The sequence below is a fragment of the Paroedura picta genome, chromosome 7, assembly GCF_049243985.1.
Source record: "Paroedura picta isolate Pp20150507F chromosome 7, Ppicta_v3.0, whole genome shotgun sequence".
NCBI lineage: Eukaryota > Metazoa > Chordata > Lepidosauria > Squamata > Gekkonidae > Paroedura > Paroedura picta.
In genome coordinates, this window is record NC_135375.1 from 33506499 (window position 1) to 33518337 (window position 11839).

At 45.7% G+C, this 11839-nt stretch overlaps 2 long non-coding RNA genes across 2 annotated transcripts; one reads left to right on the top strand and one right to left on the bottom strand.

Moving 5' to 3' along the window:
* Positions 1 to 9: 9 nt before the first annotated feature.
* On the top strand, positions 10 to 10853 carry LOC143842334 (uncharacterized). Its single transcript, XR_013233068.1, has 3 exons — positions 10 to 381; positions 5217 to 5305; positions 10666 to 10853. It is a non-coding gene; the product is annotated as an uncharacterized LOC143842334 (long non-coding RNA).
* On the bottom strand, positions 3685 to 6764 carry LOC143842335 (uncharacterized). Its single transcript, XR_013233069.1, has 4 exons — positions 6411 to 6764; positions 4932 to 5063; positions 4680 to 4826; positions 3685 to 4138 (listed from the first exon to the last, which is right to left on the bottom strand). It is a non-coding gene; the product is annotated as an uncharacterized LOC143842335 (long non-coding RNA).
* Positions 10854 to 11839: the final 986 nt, after the last annotated feature.

Genomic DNA, 11839 nt, shown 5'->3' on the forward strand with positions numbered 1-11839 from the left:
CAGCCCCTGCCAGCCCCGCCCCTGCCAAGGTGCTCTGCGGTTCCCCGCGGAGATAAGAGGGGGAGGCGGATCTGGCGGTGACCTCAGCCGTCTGGAACGCGGGTCGCCCGGGGCGGACTTTCGCCCGCCGGGGACGCGGCTGCCTTCGAGCCCCCTGGGAAGCCTTGGAGCGCGACATGGGGGAGCCAGGCTGCCCCAATCTGATCCAGCCGCGCCCCCACCCCCATACTCAACCTTGCAGGGTTGGCGTGAAGATATGGCCGGAGGGAAGAGCAGTCCAGCTCACCCAACCACCCTTCAGTGAAGGCTGGCGTGGCGGCAGCAGGATCGGTGGAGAAGGCGGTGCATTCTCACATGCGCGTGGGAACCCATAGTTTCCAGGTTTGGCCCCACCTTTGCAGTCAAATCTGGACCCATAAACTGTCAGTACAGGTGTGCCAGGTGATGTCTATATACTTGAGAGAGCCAGAATGGTGTAGTGGTTAAAGAGCGGCGGTTTCTAATCTGGAGAACAGGGTTTGATTCCCCACTCCTCCACATGCAGGCAGCTGGGTGACCTTGGGTCAGTCATTGTTTTTCTAGAGCTGTTCTCACAGACCAGTTCTCTCAGAGCTGTCTCTGCCCCAGTTTCCTCACAGGATGTCTGTTGTGGGGGGAGGAAGGAAGACAATTGTAAGCTGCTTTGGGACTCTTGCAGGCAGTGAAAAGTGAGGTATAAAACCCCCAGCTCTCCTTGTGTTCCAAAATTCCTCCAAGAAATCTTCCCTCCCGTAGTTTGCCCTCAAGCAACCCTGCAAGACAGCTAGCTGAAACCGAAAGTCGCCTCATGATTTAGTGGAGTTTGAACCCAGGTCCTCATCTGACTGCCCATCACCTCTTCTCATGTTTCTGTCCTCTGCTGATGTGGCACCTCGAGCAGCTGCTTGGGCTGTCTGGGTATTGTACCAGCAGTAAGTGAGAGCCGTGCACAGCACCCTGAGCGCCTCGGAACAAGCATATGCTAAAAGTGTAATAAAGAGTCTCGAGAAAGCAGTGAGTTAAAGTGGTTCACGTTTTTAACTAGGGACTGGGAAACCCAGCTTCTTTGACTGCCACCCTACAGGTGGGAGCTGGGAATCCCCTGGAATCACAATGTCATCCATTACCCTGGGGAAAATGGATGCTTGGGGGGGGGGGTGAATCTATGGCATTGGACCCTGTTGATGTCAGTGTCTTCCCCAAGGCCCATCCATACCTCTCCAGGGGTTTCCCAAGTTGGCAGCTCCAGCTCCACTGCACCAGAGCCAGTTTGGTGTAGTGGTTAGGAGTGTGGACTTCTAATCTGGCATGCCAGGTTCGATTCTGCGCTCCCCCACATGCAACCAGCTGGGTGACCTTGGGCTCCTCACGGCACTGATAAAACTGTTCTGACCAGGCAGTGGTATCAGGGCTCTCTCAGCCTCACCCACCCCACAGGGTGTCTGTTGTGGGGAGAGGAATGGGAAGGCGACTGTAAGCCGCTTTGAGCTTCCTTCGGGTAGGGAAAAGCGGCATATTAGAACCAACTCTCTTCTTCTCCTTCTTCTTCTTCTCCTCTTCCTCCTCCTCCGGGGGGGGGCACCTGGTCACCCTACCAGATTCATATCACCACTGGTGCCATGGAAGCTTGCTGGGTGACCTTGGGCCAGCCACATACTCAGCATAACCTACCTCACAGGGCTGTTGTGAGGATAAAAGGGAACGAAGCAGAAAGATGTCATCTGCTTTGGGTACCCACTGGGGATAAAGGTAAAGGTAAAGGTATCCCCTGTGCAAGCACCGAGTCATGTCTGACCCTTGGGGTGACGCCCTCCAGCGTTTTCATGGCAGACTCAATACGGGGTGGTTTGCCAGTGCCTTCCCCAGTCATTACCGTTTACCCCCCAGCAAGCTGGGTACTCATTTTACCGACCTCGAAAGGATGGAAGGCTGAGTCAACCTTGAGCCGGCTGCTGGGATTGAACTCCCAGCCTCATGGGCAAAGCTTTCAGACGGCTGCCTTTCCACTCTGCGCCACAAGAGGCTCTACTGGGGATAAAAGTGGGGTATAAATGAAATAATAATCATAATGTAAAAGTCACATAACTAGTGCATGTAAGATCCTGAGTTTGTTCTTTATGTTCTTCATGTAAAATTTTGTCTTAGAAAACTGCTTGAACTATTTTGACTTTTTGACACAATGAACTATAAAGACCAAGAAGAATGTAGCATGAGGGCAGAATCGCGACAGGCAAGTTACTTCAAGCACAAACTTTGGCAATAACTCTTGTCTGCATGAGTCAAGAGCTGCAGTCATTAGAGTTTTAATCCCTTAACCAGACAGAATGTGGGAGACTTGGCAGTCAGTCGTCTCTATGTGTCCTTGACTGGAGTTGGAGCATCTGATTAAATAAGTATTTGTGTTCTATTGAGGCCATGCATTTTCCAACATGCTCAAACAGCAGCTTTCCAGACCATTCTGTTCAGTATACGGGGGTCATTCTTTGGCCAAGGGAATGAGCCAAGCTTGTGTGTGACTGGCCAAATAGGATTGCCCCCCCCTGCACACAGATATCTCCCCTGGTAAGGTGTGTGTGTCTGTGTGTGTGTGGGGGGGGTGGTACTAAGGCAAAAAAGGTAAGGTGACCAGATTGTCCCACTTTTGGAGGGACATCTGGGGGTACCTGGTACTTACGTTGAAATTTAAAAATATATATTACAATACTATTTTTTGCGTTCTACACATTCTATGAATTTTTTTGTTGCTTCATATAGACCAAATTTTTCATCAAGAACCCCCCAGGTCAGTGGTGTCCTGCTTTACCAATGTTAAAATCTGGTCACCTTAAAAAAAGGGAAATAATAAAAACCATAAACACACACACAGAGCTATCTAAGAAAAGGCAGGGTAGAAAGGGGAAGAGAACTTTCAGTCTTTGAGGAAAGAGGTCCATGGAAGACTCAGCAAAACAGCCAGAATTTTTTAGAGAGAAGACTGCACAGATGGGGGTGTGGATATGGATCAGTTCTTTAGATATGGATCCACACCTCCATCTGTGGAGTCTTCTCTCTAACAAGAACACACACTGCACTGGTCCCAAGATGCTGTTGATATAGGGCAAAATGGGCCCTCTGGGAAGCTGATGCAATGCCTCAGAAACAATAACTTGATGAGTTTTCCTAAATTATGCAAAAGATATGAAAAGAGCTTTATAACTCTGCAGATACTGAACAGGAAGTGGATAGGTTTGGTGAATAGAACTTAAAGTTGATTAAGCGTTGCTTAATTAGAGTATATAGGTGCAGAGGAAGTAAGGTTGGACTTGATGAGATTAGCTCAAAGATGAGTTAATAGGATTTGGGAGACCCATTGTCCTGCTGATGCATCTCTGGAGCGTGGAGGGGGGCATTAGTCAGCCAGCCACTCTGACTCACCTTCCAAAGCACTTTCCCAGGCTCTTAACTGGCTGGCATCCGTTTTGTTCCATTTTAGGCCAGGCACTATGATTTTTGAGATGCTGCTTGAAGAAGGGTGTTTCTGCCTCTCGAAGCTTTAAACTGCCCCTCTGTGAGAAGAGGAGCCTGACTGCTACCAATACAACAAATCAGCCACCTAAAAACATCTTCACATTGCCCATACTACACAAGTACATAATGGAATCTTAAAGCAGAGTTGAAAGGTCTCAGTGCCACTGTATATGCCATAATAACTTGCACAGCTTCTTTCATTTTAGGGGCCAGGTGATATATTCTGGGTGGGTAACAATATTGCACTCATGTACACACCCATGTTTACTTCACGTCATCCTGCAGATTTACATTCTTCTGACTGGAAAGAGTTCGGCAATCATCTGCAGTGCTTCACAAAGGCATCATCCATGTTCTAGGCTTATGCATGAACAGCCATTCTCCAGACAGAGCATCAAGCCATTGTTGAGGGAAGGAGGAAACCGTGCAATACTCTGTTGACGCCTTTTTAAAGAAGAGAAATGGATGAGACCACCCTCTTGAATCTGTACTGCCAGTGGACTGAGAAGTCTGTTTTAAACTCAGGTTTTTAAAAAAAGCTCTTTATGTTCTCAGGATGTATTTTCCATGAAGGAATAGCAGCAGCAACGACAGAACAAGAAAGCAGCAGCAGCTGTGTGGAAAAAAAATAGCATGTCCTTAATTCCTGGTGTGTTTTCAATTAACTTCCCTTGAAGCAACTTTGTACAGTTACAGATAAGTAAATTTGTTCGATCTGTTCCCTCTCTTGATACTGGTGGCTGAAACATTGTACCGAAGAATCTTATTTTTTCAGTCAATGGTATTATACTGGGTTTCAGTTTACCTATGCCTTTATTGCCTTTCCCTGCGCAGCTGTTTCTACTCTTTCTTTCAAACTTTAAAAATCTCTTTTGAACTTTACAAAAAACTTTGCTGATACGACACTCCTACAAAATACAGTGCATGCCACACAAAAGATATATGAGCTCTGCACACAATGAGTAATGAACAAGTGGCAAGAAATATTTTAAAACTTTATATGGGTCAATAAAAAAGCAAGAATCACCTTGAAAACCTTGTAAACACTCAGATCAGAAGGAGTTCTGTGTTATCCAAACCCGTTCAAATATCATTAGACCTCAAAGTTAACAGATTTCACAAATGGCAACAGAATGATAAAAACACCTTCGTACCAACTTGTGCAGGCAAGTATCTTCCGTTCTTTTAGGCCATATTCCGTGGTGTACAGCAGGCATATTTGGAGGCTTTAGAAATACATAAGAGTTTTGACAAACTCAGACTTTTCAATAAATCATATAGCAAACTGCAGGCATGAGAACCTTTATAGGAAAAAAAAAAGTCCCAATGTATCCCCATTGTCTTCCTTTCAATTTAGTTTCTCATTTCAGACAGATGATTGAAAATAATTCTGGCTGTAATCTTACCTGAAATATTGATACTTGGAAAGGAACAGTGTTTTTCTTATGACTTTCTGTGTAGCAAGGTGCCCAGTCCATGCTGGTTTCAGTATTTCCAACATCAGTAATTTTATGGGCCAAAATGTAAAATCTAATCAGCTGCAAAAAATTAACAGCTTTTTAAAAAAGATTATTTTCTGTAAGAAAGACTCTAAAGGCTTGTTATGTGGTTTCAATCTATTGAAAATTGAAGTTAAGCGTTTGTGGTTTGTTACAAGGTGGAATGTAATTTTTATCCCACCCTTCCTCCAGGGACTTTAGGAAAGCAAACATGGCTTCTCCCTCCTCCATTTTATCTGTGCACCAGCCCTGTGGGGCGAAGAGAGAATAACTTGCCCAAGGTAGGTGTCATGGCAAAGAAGAAATGTTTTTATACTCCGGTTTTCTCTACTCTAAGGCAGTGGTCCCCAACCTTTTTATCACCGAGGACTGGTAAATACTTGACAATTTTACTGAGGCCCGGGGGGGGGGGCTAGTCTTTTGCCGAGGCACGTTGCTGCTGCCTGAGCCCCTGCTCCACTTGCTTTCCTGCCGGTGCCCCTGACTTCCCGCCGCCCACTGGGGGGCGCTGCCAGCAGCAGCTGTGCAGCACCACACCGAGGGGGAGCCCCAGCAATGGCGGCCACTGGTGAGCACCAAAGGTGAGCTGGCAACAGAGTGGCAAGGCAGCCCCTGAGGCAGCAGCTGGGGAGGAGGACAAGGAGGAGCTGCAGCCTGGTACCGACTGATTCACAGACCGGTCCCGGTCTCCCGACCAGGGGTTGAGAATCACTGCTCTAAGGCACTTAAAAATGGCTTACGATTGCCTTCCTTTCTCCCCACAACAAGCACCTTGTGAGGTAGATGGAGCCGGGAGAGTTCTGAGAGAACTCAGATCATCCAGCAGGATTCATATGGGGGAGTGGAAAATCAAACTCAGTTCTTTAGATTCAAGTCCACTGCTCTTAACACCTACACCACGCTGGCCCCTTAGTCCTAGTCCAGTACTCTAATTCCTATACCACAGTGGTGAATAAGAAACTTGGGCCATAAATTCAAGAACAGCTACAGACTCCTAAGAGTTTAATTTTTGCCTTTCATTACAAACTCTCACTTCAGTCACTGTTCAGAATGACTAATATCATCATCATGCCTATTTTTAGTAATAACCAGGTAATAGGTGACTGGTGACTCATTAGATCTGTTTAAAAGGTAAAGGTAAAGGTATCCCCTGTGCAAGCACCGAGTCATGTCTGACCCTTGGGGTGACGCCCTCCAGCGTTTTCATGGCAGACTCAATACGGGGTGGTTTGCCAGTGCCTTCCCCAGTCATGACCGTTTACCCCCCAGCAAGCTGGGTACTCATTTTACCGACCTCGGAAGGATGGAAGGCTGAGTCAACCTTGAGCCGGCTGCTGGGATTGAACTCCCAGCCTTATGGGCAAAGCTTTCAGACGGCTGCCTTACCAGAGGCTCTTTAGATCTGTTTACCATTTGGTAAACAACGTTCTCCGTTTCACTTGAACATCTGCTGCCATTATCTGGAAGTTACTAGTCACGTAATATCCCACTTTTGGTATCCTATGGAAATTAAGCAATGCAATTATGCTGCAAACATGTAGCAACATTCTTAAATTGTAAAAAGTAAGAAAGGCATTTTCATGCAAATTGTTTAGGTTCGTTTTATAATTATTTGGTTACATTGATCACATTAAAATATAGCCTATTATATTTTCCAAACAAAATTACTTAACTATGATTCTCTTTGAGGCAACTTACATTTGTAAATATGTTCTCTCCTCCCTTCATCTTTGTAAAGTACCCTCAGGCAGGATCAAAAAAAGAAAGGAGAGGATTTACCTCAGAGAAGAGGTGGGAAGGAATAGGAGATTTACCTTACACTGTTTTCCCTCCCAGACTTATTCTAAGTTGCTGTCAGATTTCTTTGGTGTTGTTTGGAAGATATGCAAAAGAAAAATATGTTTCTGTGCTGTTGGCTATGTGGGGTTCAGTAAGTAATCTGATAAGGTCTTTAAATTTTTTTAAAGAAATAGAAAATGATCGTCATCTTCCCTAGGGATGCCAGCCTCCAGGTGGGACCTGGAGATCCCCTGGAATTACAGCTCATCTACTGACTGTAGAGGTCAGTTTCTCCAGAGACAGTGGATGCTGTGGAAGGTGGAATCTATGCCATTGTACTATAATCTCCAGGAATTTCCCAACTGGCAGCTCTACCCAACCCCCACCCCTGGTGACGGCCCCCGGTGATCGTCTTCCTGTCCTATAATTTTTTTCTTTCTTCCCATTATACAATGTTCTGACATGAATGAGGGGTTCTGTACTGACAGCATTTACAATGGAAAGAGGGAAATGGAGAAGGGGAGTTTAGAACATACACTCTCTCACACACACACACAAACCGAGAGAGAGAGAGGTGGGGGGAGTCAGGGCTTGGAAATGCCCTGCTGTTTGGAAATGCCAAGTGAGGAGAGGAGAGTTAAGAATTCTATTTCCATGGATCTGTCAAATTTATCCCATCTTCGAGCTTCATCTACTTTGGCCCTCATTCTTTTTCTCCCAAGAATTCTTCAGGGATTTAAGGAAACTGTTGCATAATGACAACATGCAATGCTTGTCCTGAAACTGCAGCTGATATGCATCTCTTGCTAAGACATGCCCCGCTCTTTGGAGACTATGAGTTTCCCTATTTGTTGTGCTTACCACTTTCTCCTTGCAGAGACAGAAACTGGGGGGGGGGGGGAATTTGTAGCTGAGTTTTGATGAAATAGCTCACAATACAATTACAAGAAAATGCCTTTAATGAAACAGTTCTGCAAATTCAGAACCTTAAGACTTTTTACCCGTAGTCTTGGGATTTTGTTTCCACCAGGCCCAAAGGACAAGGAGTTTCTCAAGTAGTACAATCCCTCTGAAGTTGCAAGATGAAAGTCTTTACCTAGCTGGAAGGCACATTGCTGCTGTCACCACATGATGACTCCTAAGTCATTTTGACCCAAATGTGGGTCAGGGACTAGAGCAGGGATAGTCAAACTGCGGCCCTCCAGATGTCCATGGATTACAATTCCCAGGAGCCCCTGCCAGCATTCGCTGGCAGGGGCTCCTGGGAATTGTAGTCCATGGACATCTGGAGGGCCGCAGTTTGACTACCCCTGGACTAGAGGGTTGAGCTTGGTCGCCATACACCTAGGTTTGAATCCTGAGTCAGTGATGGACATCATTAGGCTGTGGTTGGCAAATGACAGCCTCTCAGCTTAACCTCTACGCAGGGTTATTAAAGAGCTAATACAGAAGAGAGAGATCAGGATACAAAAATGCCCCTCAAAACCAAATGAATCTTGGCCATGAAAATGTTCTACTGTGTTTTTGCATGTTTGTTGCTATAAGCTGCAGTGCTGTTTAGTTCTTTAAACAATGCCAAAAGGAATTGGTAACACCTGTGCTATTTCATCAATGCTATAAATGATTGTAGAAATGTACCTAGGAGCTGGAAGGCAACCCTAATAGAATTTTCCTTTTCACATCATCCTTTCTCCTCTTAAGCATAAGTTGTGTATAAGAGTTTCTGCATCTTTTATCCTTCCTGATTGGCGTTATTAATATGAGGAGAAAGTAAAGTGGAGCCATGCTGGGAGGTTCTTTATATGAAAGACAATTCGATGGTTTGCTGACTCTAGTGAGTAACTGAACCATCTTCCATCTGGTTCAGAAGCAATGTTATTTCATGAATGAGGGTTGTAAATTCATGCATTGCATGTGAGACAGCCTAAATGTAATTTATGAGTACCAGATAATTGGCATGTGTTGTACCAGGTTAGATTTCCTTCTCTCTGGATTTAGTCCTCTAAATAACTGCCAACTCTGTCTTTGGCTCCCCATAATAAAGAGGAAGAATTGTTTTCTTATATCCTGCATTCCACTAACCGATAGAGTCCCAAAGCAGCTTTTAAACACCTTTCCTTTCCCCACAGTAGACACCCTGTGAGGTACATAGGACTCAGAGAGCTCTAAGAGAACTATGATGGCTATATTCCGAGCACTATATTCCGAGTTGCACAGCTCTGGTCTATTTTAGTAAAGCTTTTGATAAGGTTCCCCATGATGTTCTGATGGATAAGTTGAAGGACTGCAATCTGGATTTTCAGATAGTTAGGTGGATAGGGAATTGGTTAGAGAACCGCACTCAAAGAGTTGTTTTCAATGGTGTTTCATCAGACTGGAGGGAGTGAGTAGTGGGGTATCTCAGGGCTCGGGGCTCGGTCCGGTACTTTTTAACATATTTATTAATGATCTAGATGAGGGGGTGGAGGGACTACTCATCAAGTTTGCAGATGACAACAAATTGGGAGGACTGGCAAATACTCCGGAAGATAGAGAGTTTAACGAGATCTGAACAAAATGGAAAAATGGGCAAATGAGAACAAGATGCAATTTAATAAAGATAAGTGTAAAGTTCTGCATCTGGGTCAGAAAAATGAAAAGCATGCCTACTGGATGGGGGATACGCTTCTAGGTAACACTGTGTGTGAACGAGACCTTGGGGTATTTGTGGATTGTAAACCAAACATGAGCAGGCAGTGTGATGCAGCGGTAAAAAAGGCAAATGCCATTTTGGGCTGTATCAACAGGGGCATCACATCAAAATCACAAGATGTCATAGTCCCATTGTATACGGCACTGGTCAGACCACACCTGGAGTACTGTGGGCAGTTCTGGAGGCCTCACTTCAAGAAGGATGTAGATAAAATTGAAAGGGTACAGAGGAGAGCGACAAAGATGATCTGGGGCCAAGGGACCAAGCCCTATGAAGAGAGGTTGAGGGACTTGGGAATGTTCAGCCTGGAGAAAAGGAGGTTGAGAGGGGACATGATAGCCTTCTTTAAGTATTTGAAAGGTTGTCACTTGGAGGAGGGCAGGATGCTGTTTCTGTTGGCTGCAGAGGAGAGGACACGCAGTAATGGGTTTAAACTACAAGTACAACGATATAGGATAGATATCAGGAAAAAGTTTTTCACAGTCAGAGTAGTTCAGCAGTGGAATAGGCTGCCTAAGGAGGTGGTGAGCTCCCCCTCACTGGAAGTCTTCAAGCAAAGGTTGGATACACACTTTTCTTGGATGCTTTAGTATGCTTTGGGCTGATCCTGCGTTGAGCAGGGGGTTGGACTAGATGGCCTGTATGGCCCCTTCCAACTCTATGATTCTATGGCAGTTTCACTGGAAAACTCCAAGTTTAAGTTCTAGTTACTCATGCTTATCAGTGGGATTATTAATGTACTTGGAAAGCCCCTGAGATTATGCTTCTGCTCTCCTGCATTCTAGAGAAGTCAAAAGCTGCTTTGTGTCACACACTAATACGTGATGTTTTTATTGGCCTTATAAAAGGTACTACATAACTTTTGTATTCGTTCATCAGGGCCTCATCATTTCTACAATAAGTGAAGTTGCTCCAAGACAGGAGAAAATCACAAGATGTTCTCTTTTAAATACAGAAGGTCTTTGAATTAATTACAATAAAACACTGAATTGCCCAAGCATGATCTGATCAACCTAGTTTATATAATTGTTCAAGAAATAATATGACTGTTGATTAGAGAACAGAACATGATGAAACCAGTAAAACCACTGTGGAACTATGCAGGGTGGGAAGTAAAGAGCTTGTGATGAGTTACTGATACTTTCTTCCTGTTTCTCGTTGCCTTTAAAGGATATTCTTAATATGCAAGGCTGAAGGGCACAAGACTTGCTTGACATGCCTGTGAATTACTTGCAGCGCAATCCTAAGTAAAGTTGCCCTCGTCTAGGTCCATGGAAGTCAAGAATCTGCACTGCTGGATCTGCACTGCTAGAATTACAGCAGTCATCTAAATAAAATGTTCTTCACTTGACATTGAATCCAGTGAAGTGGGGTGTAGTCTTTAAAATGCTGGACTAGGACGACCTGTGTTCAAATGAAACTTCTTGGCTACCCTTTGGCCAGTGACCCAGTGCCAGCCTGCAGGTTGGACCTGGGGATCCCCTGGAATTGCAGTCCATCTCCAGCCTACAAAGGCGAGTTTCCCTGAAGAAAATGGATGCTTTGAAGGGTGGATTCTGTGGGATTATACTGCACTGTGACCCCCAGGCTTCGCCTGTATATTCCCAGTCTGAGTCTGGCAATCCTGCCCCCCATCCCCAGCTGATAGACGGTGGGACCTGGTAACTCTGCCCTCTCCCAGCTTAACTCACAGTGTTGTTATGAGGATAAAATGGGAAAAAGTATTTTCCCCAAAAAATGGGAAAAAACTGTGTACACTGCCCTTAGCCCCTGAGGGGGAAGAACCAAATTAAAATACATCATAGAAAAAAATTGTCCTGACGGTTTGACTCTCAGAGGGTATGTGGGTCAGGGCTCCCTCCCTCGCAAACACATGCAGAGACTCCCTTCCCTTCCTGCCCATTTCCCCCCTTATCTGTTGGTTTCCCAACCTCCTCCTTGATTCCTCCCCCCCCTCCCTCGTAAACACAGAGATAGGCACACAGAGATCCTTCCCCTTCCCCCATCCTGTTTCCCCCCCCTTACCTGTTGGTTTCCCTCCCTCCAAGTAAACACTCACATGTGTGCGTACACACACTCCCTTCCCTTCCCCCCTCCCCCCTCCCGCTTACCTGCTCCTCCGTTGCTGCCACGGCCCTTGGCAGTTGCTGACAGTGCAGGCACTGTGAAGGCCTCATGAGTGGGGTAGCCGCTGCCTCAGGGCCCACAGGTCATGCAGCGGCTGCCCAGTCCCCAGCGGCTGACATGGCTGCTGGCTGGGCCCTCCTCATCTTCTGGTACACCTCGTGGGCGGGATGACAGATGTCACATCTGACTACATTTCCATTTGATGAAGCACCCCAGA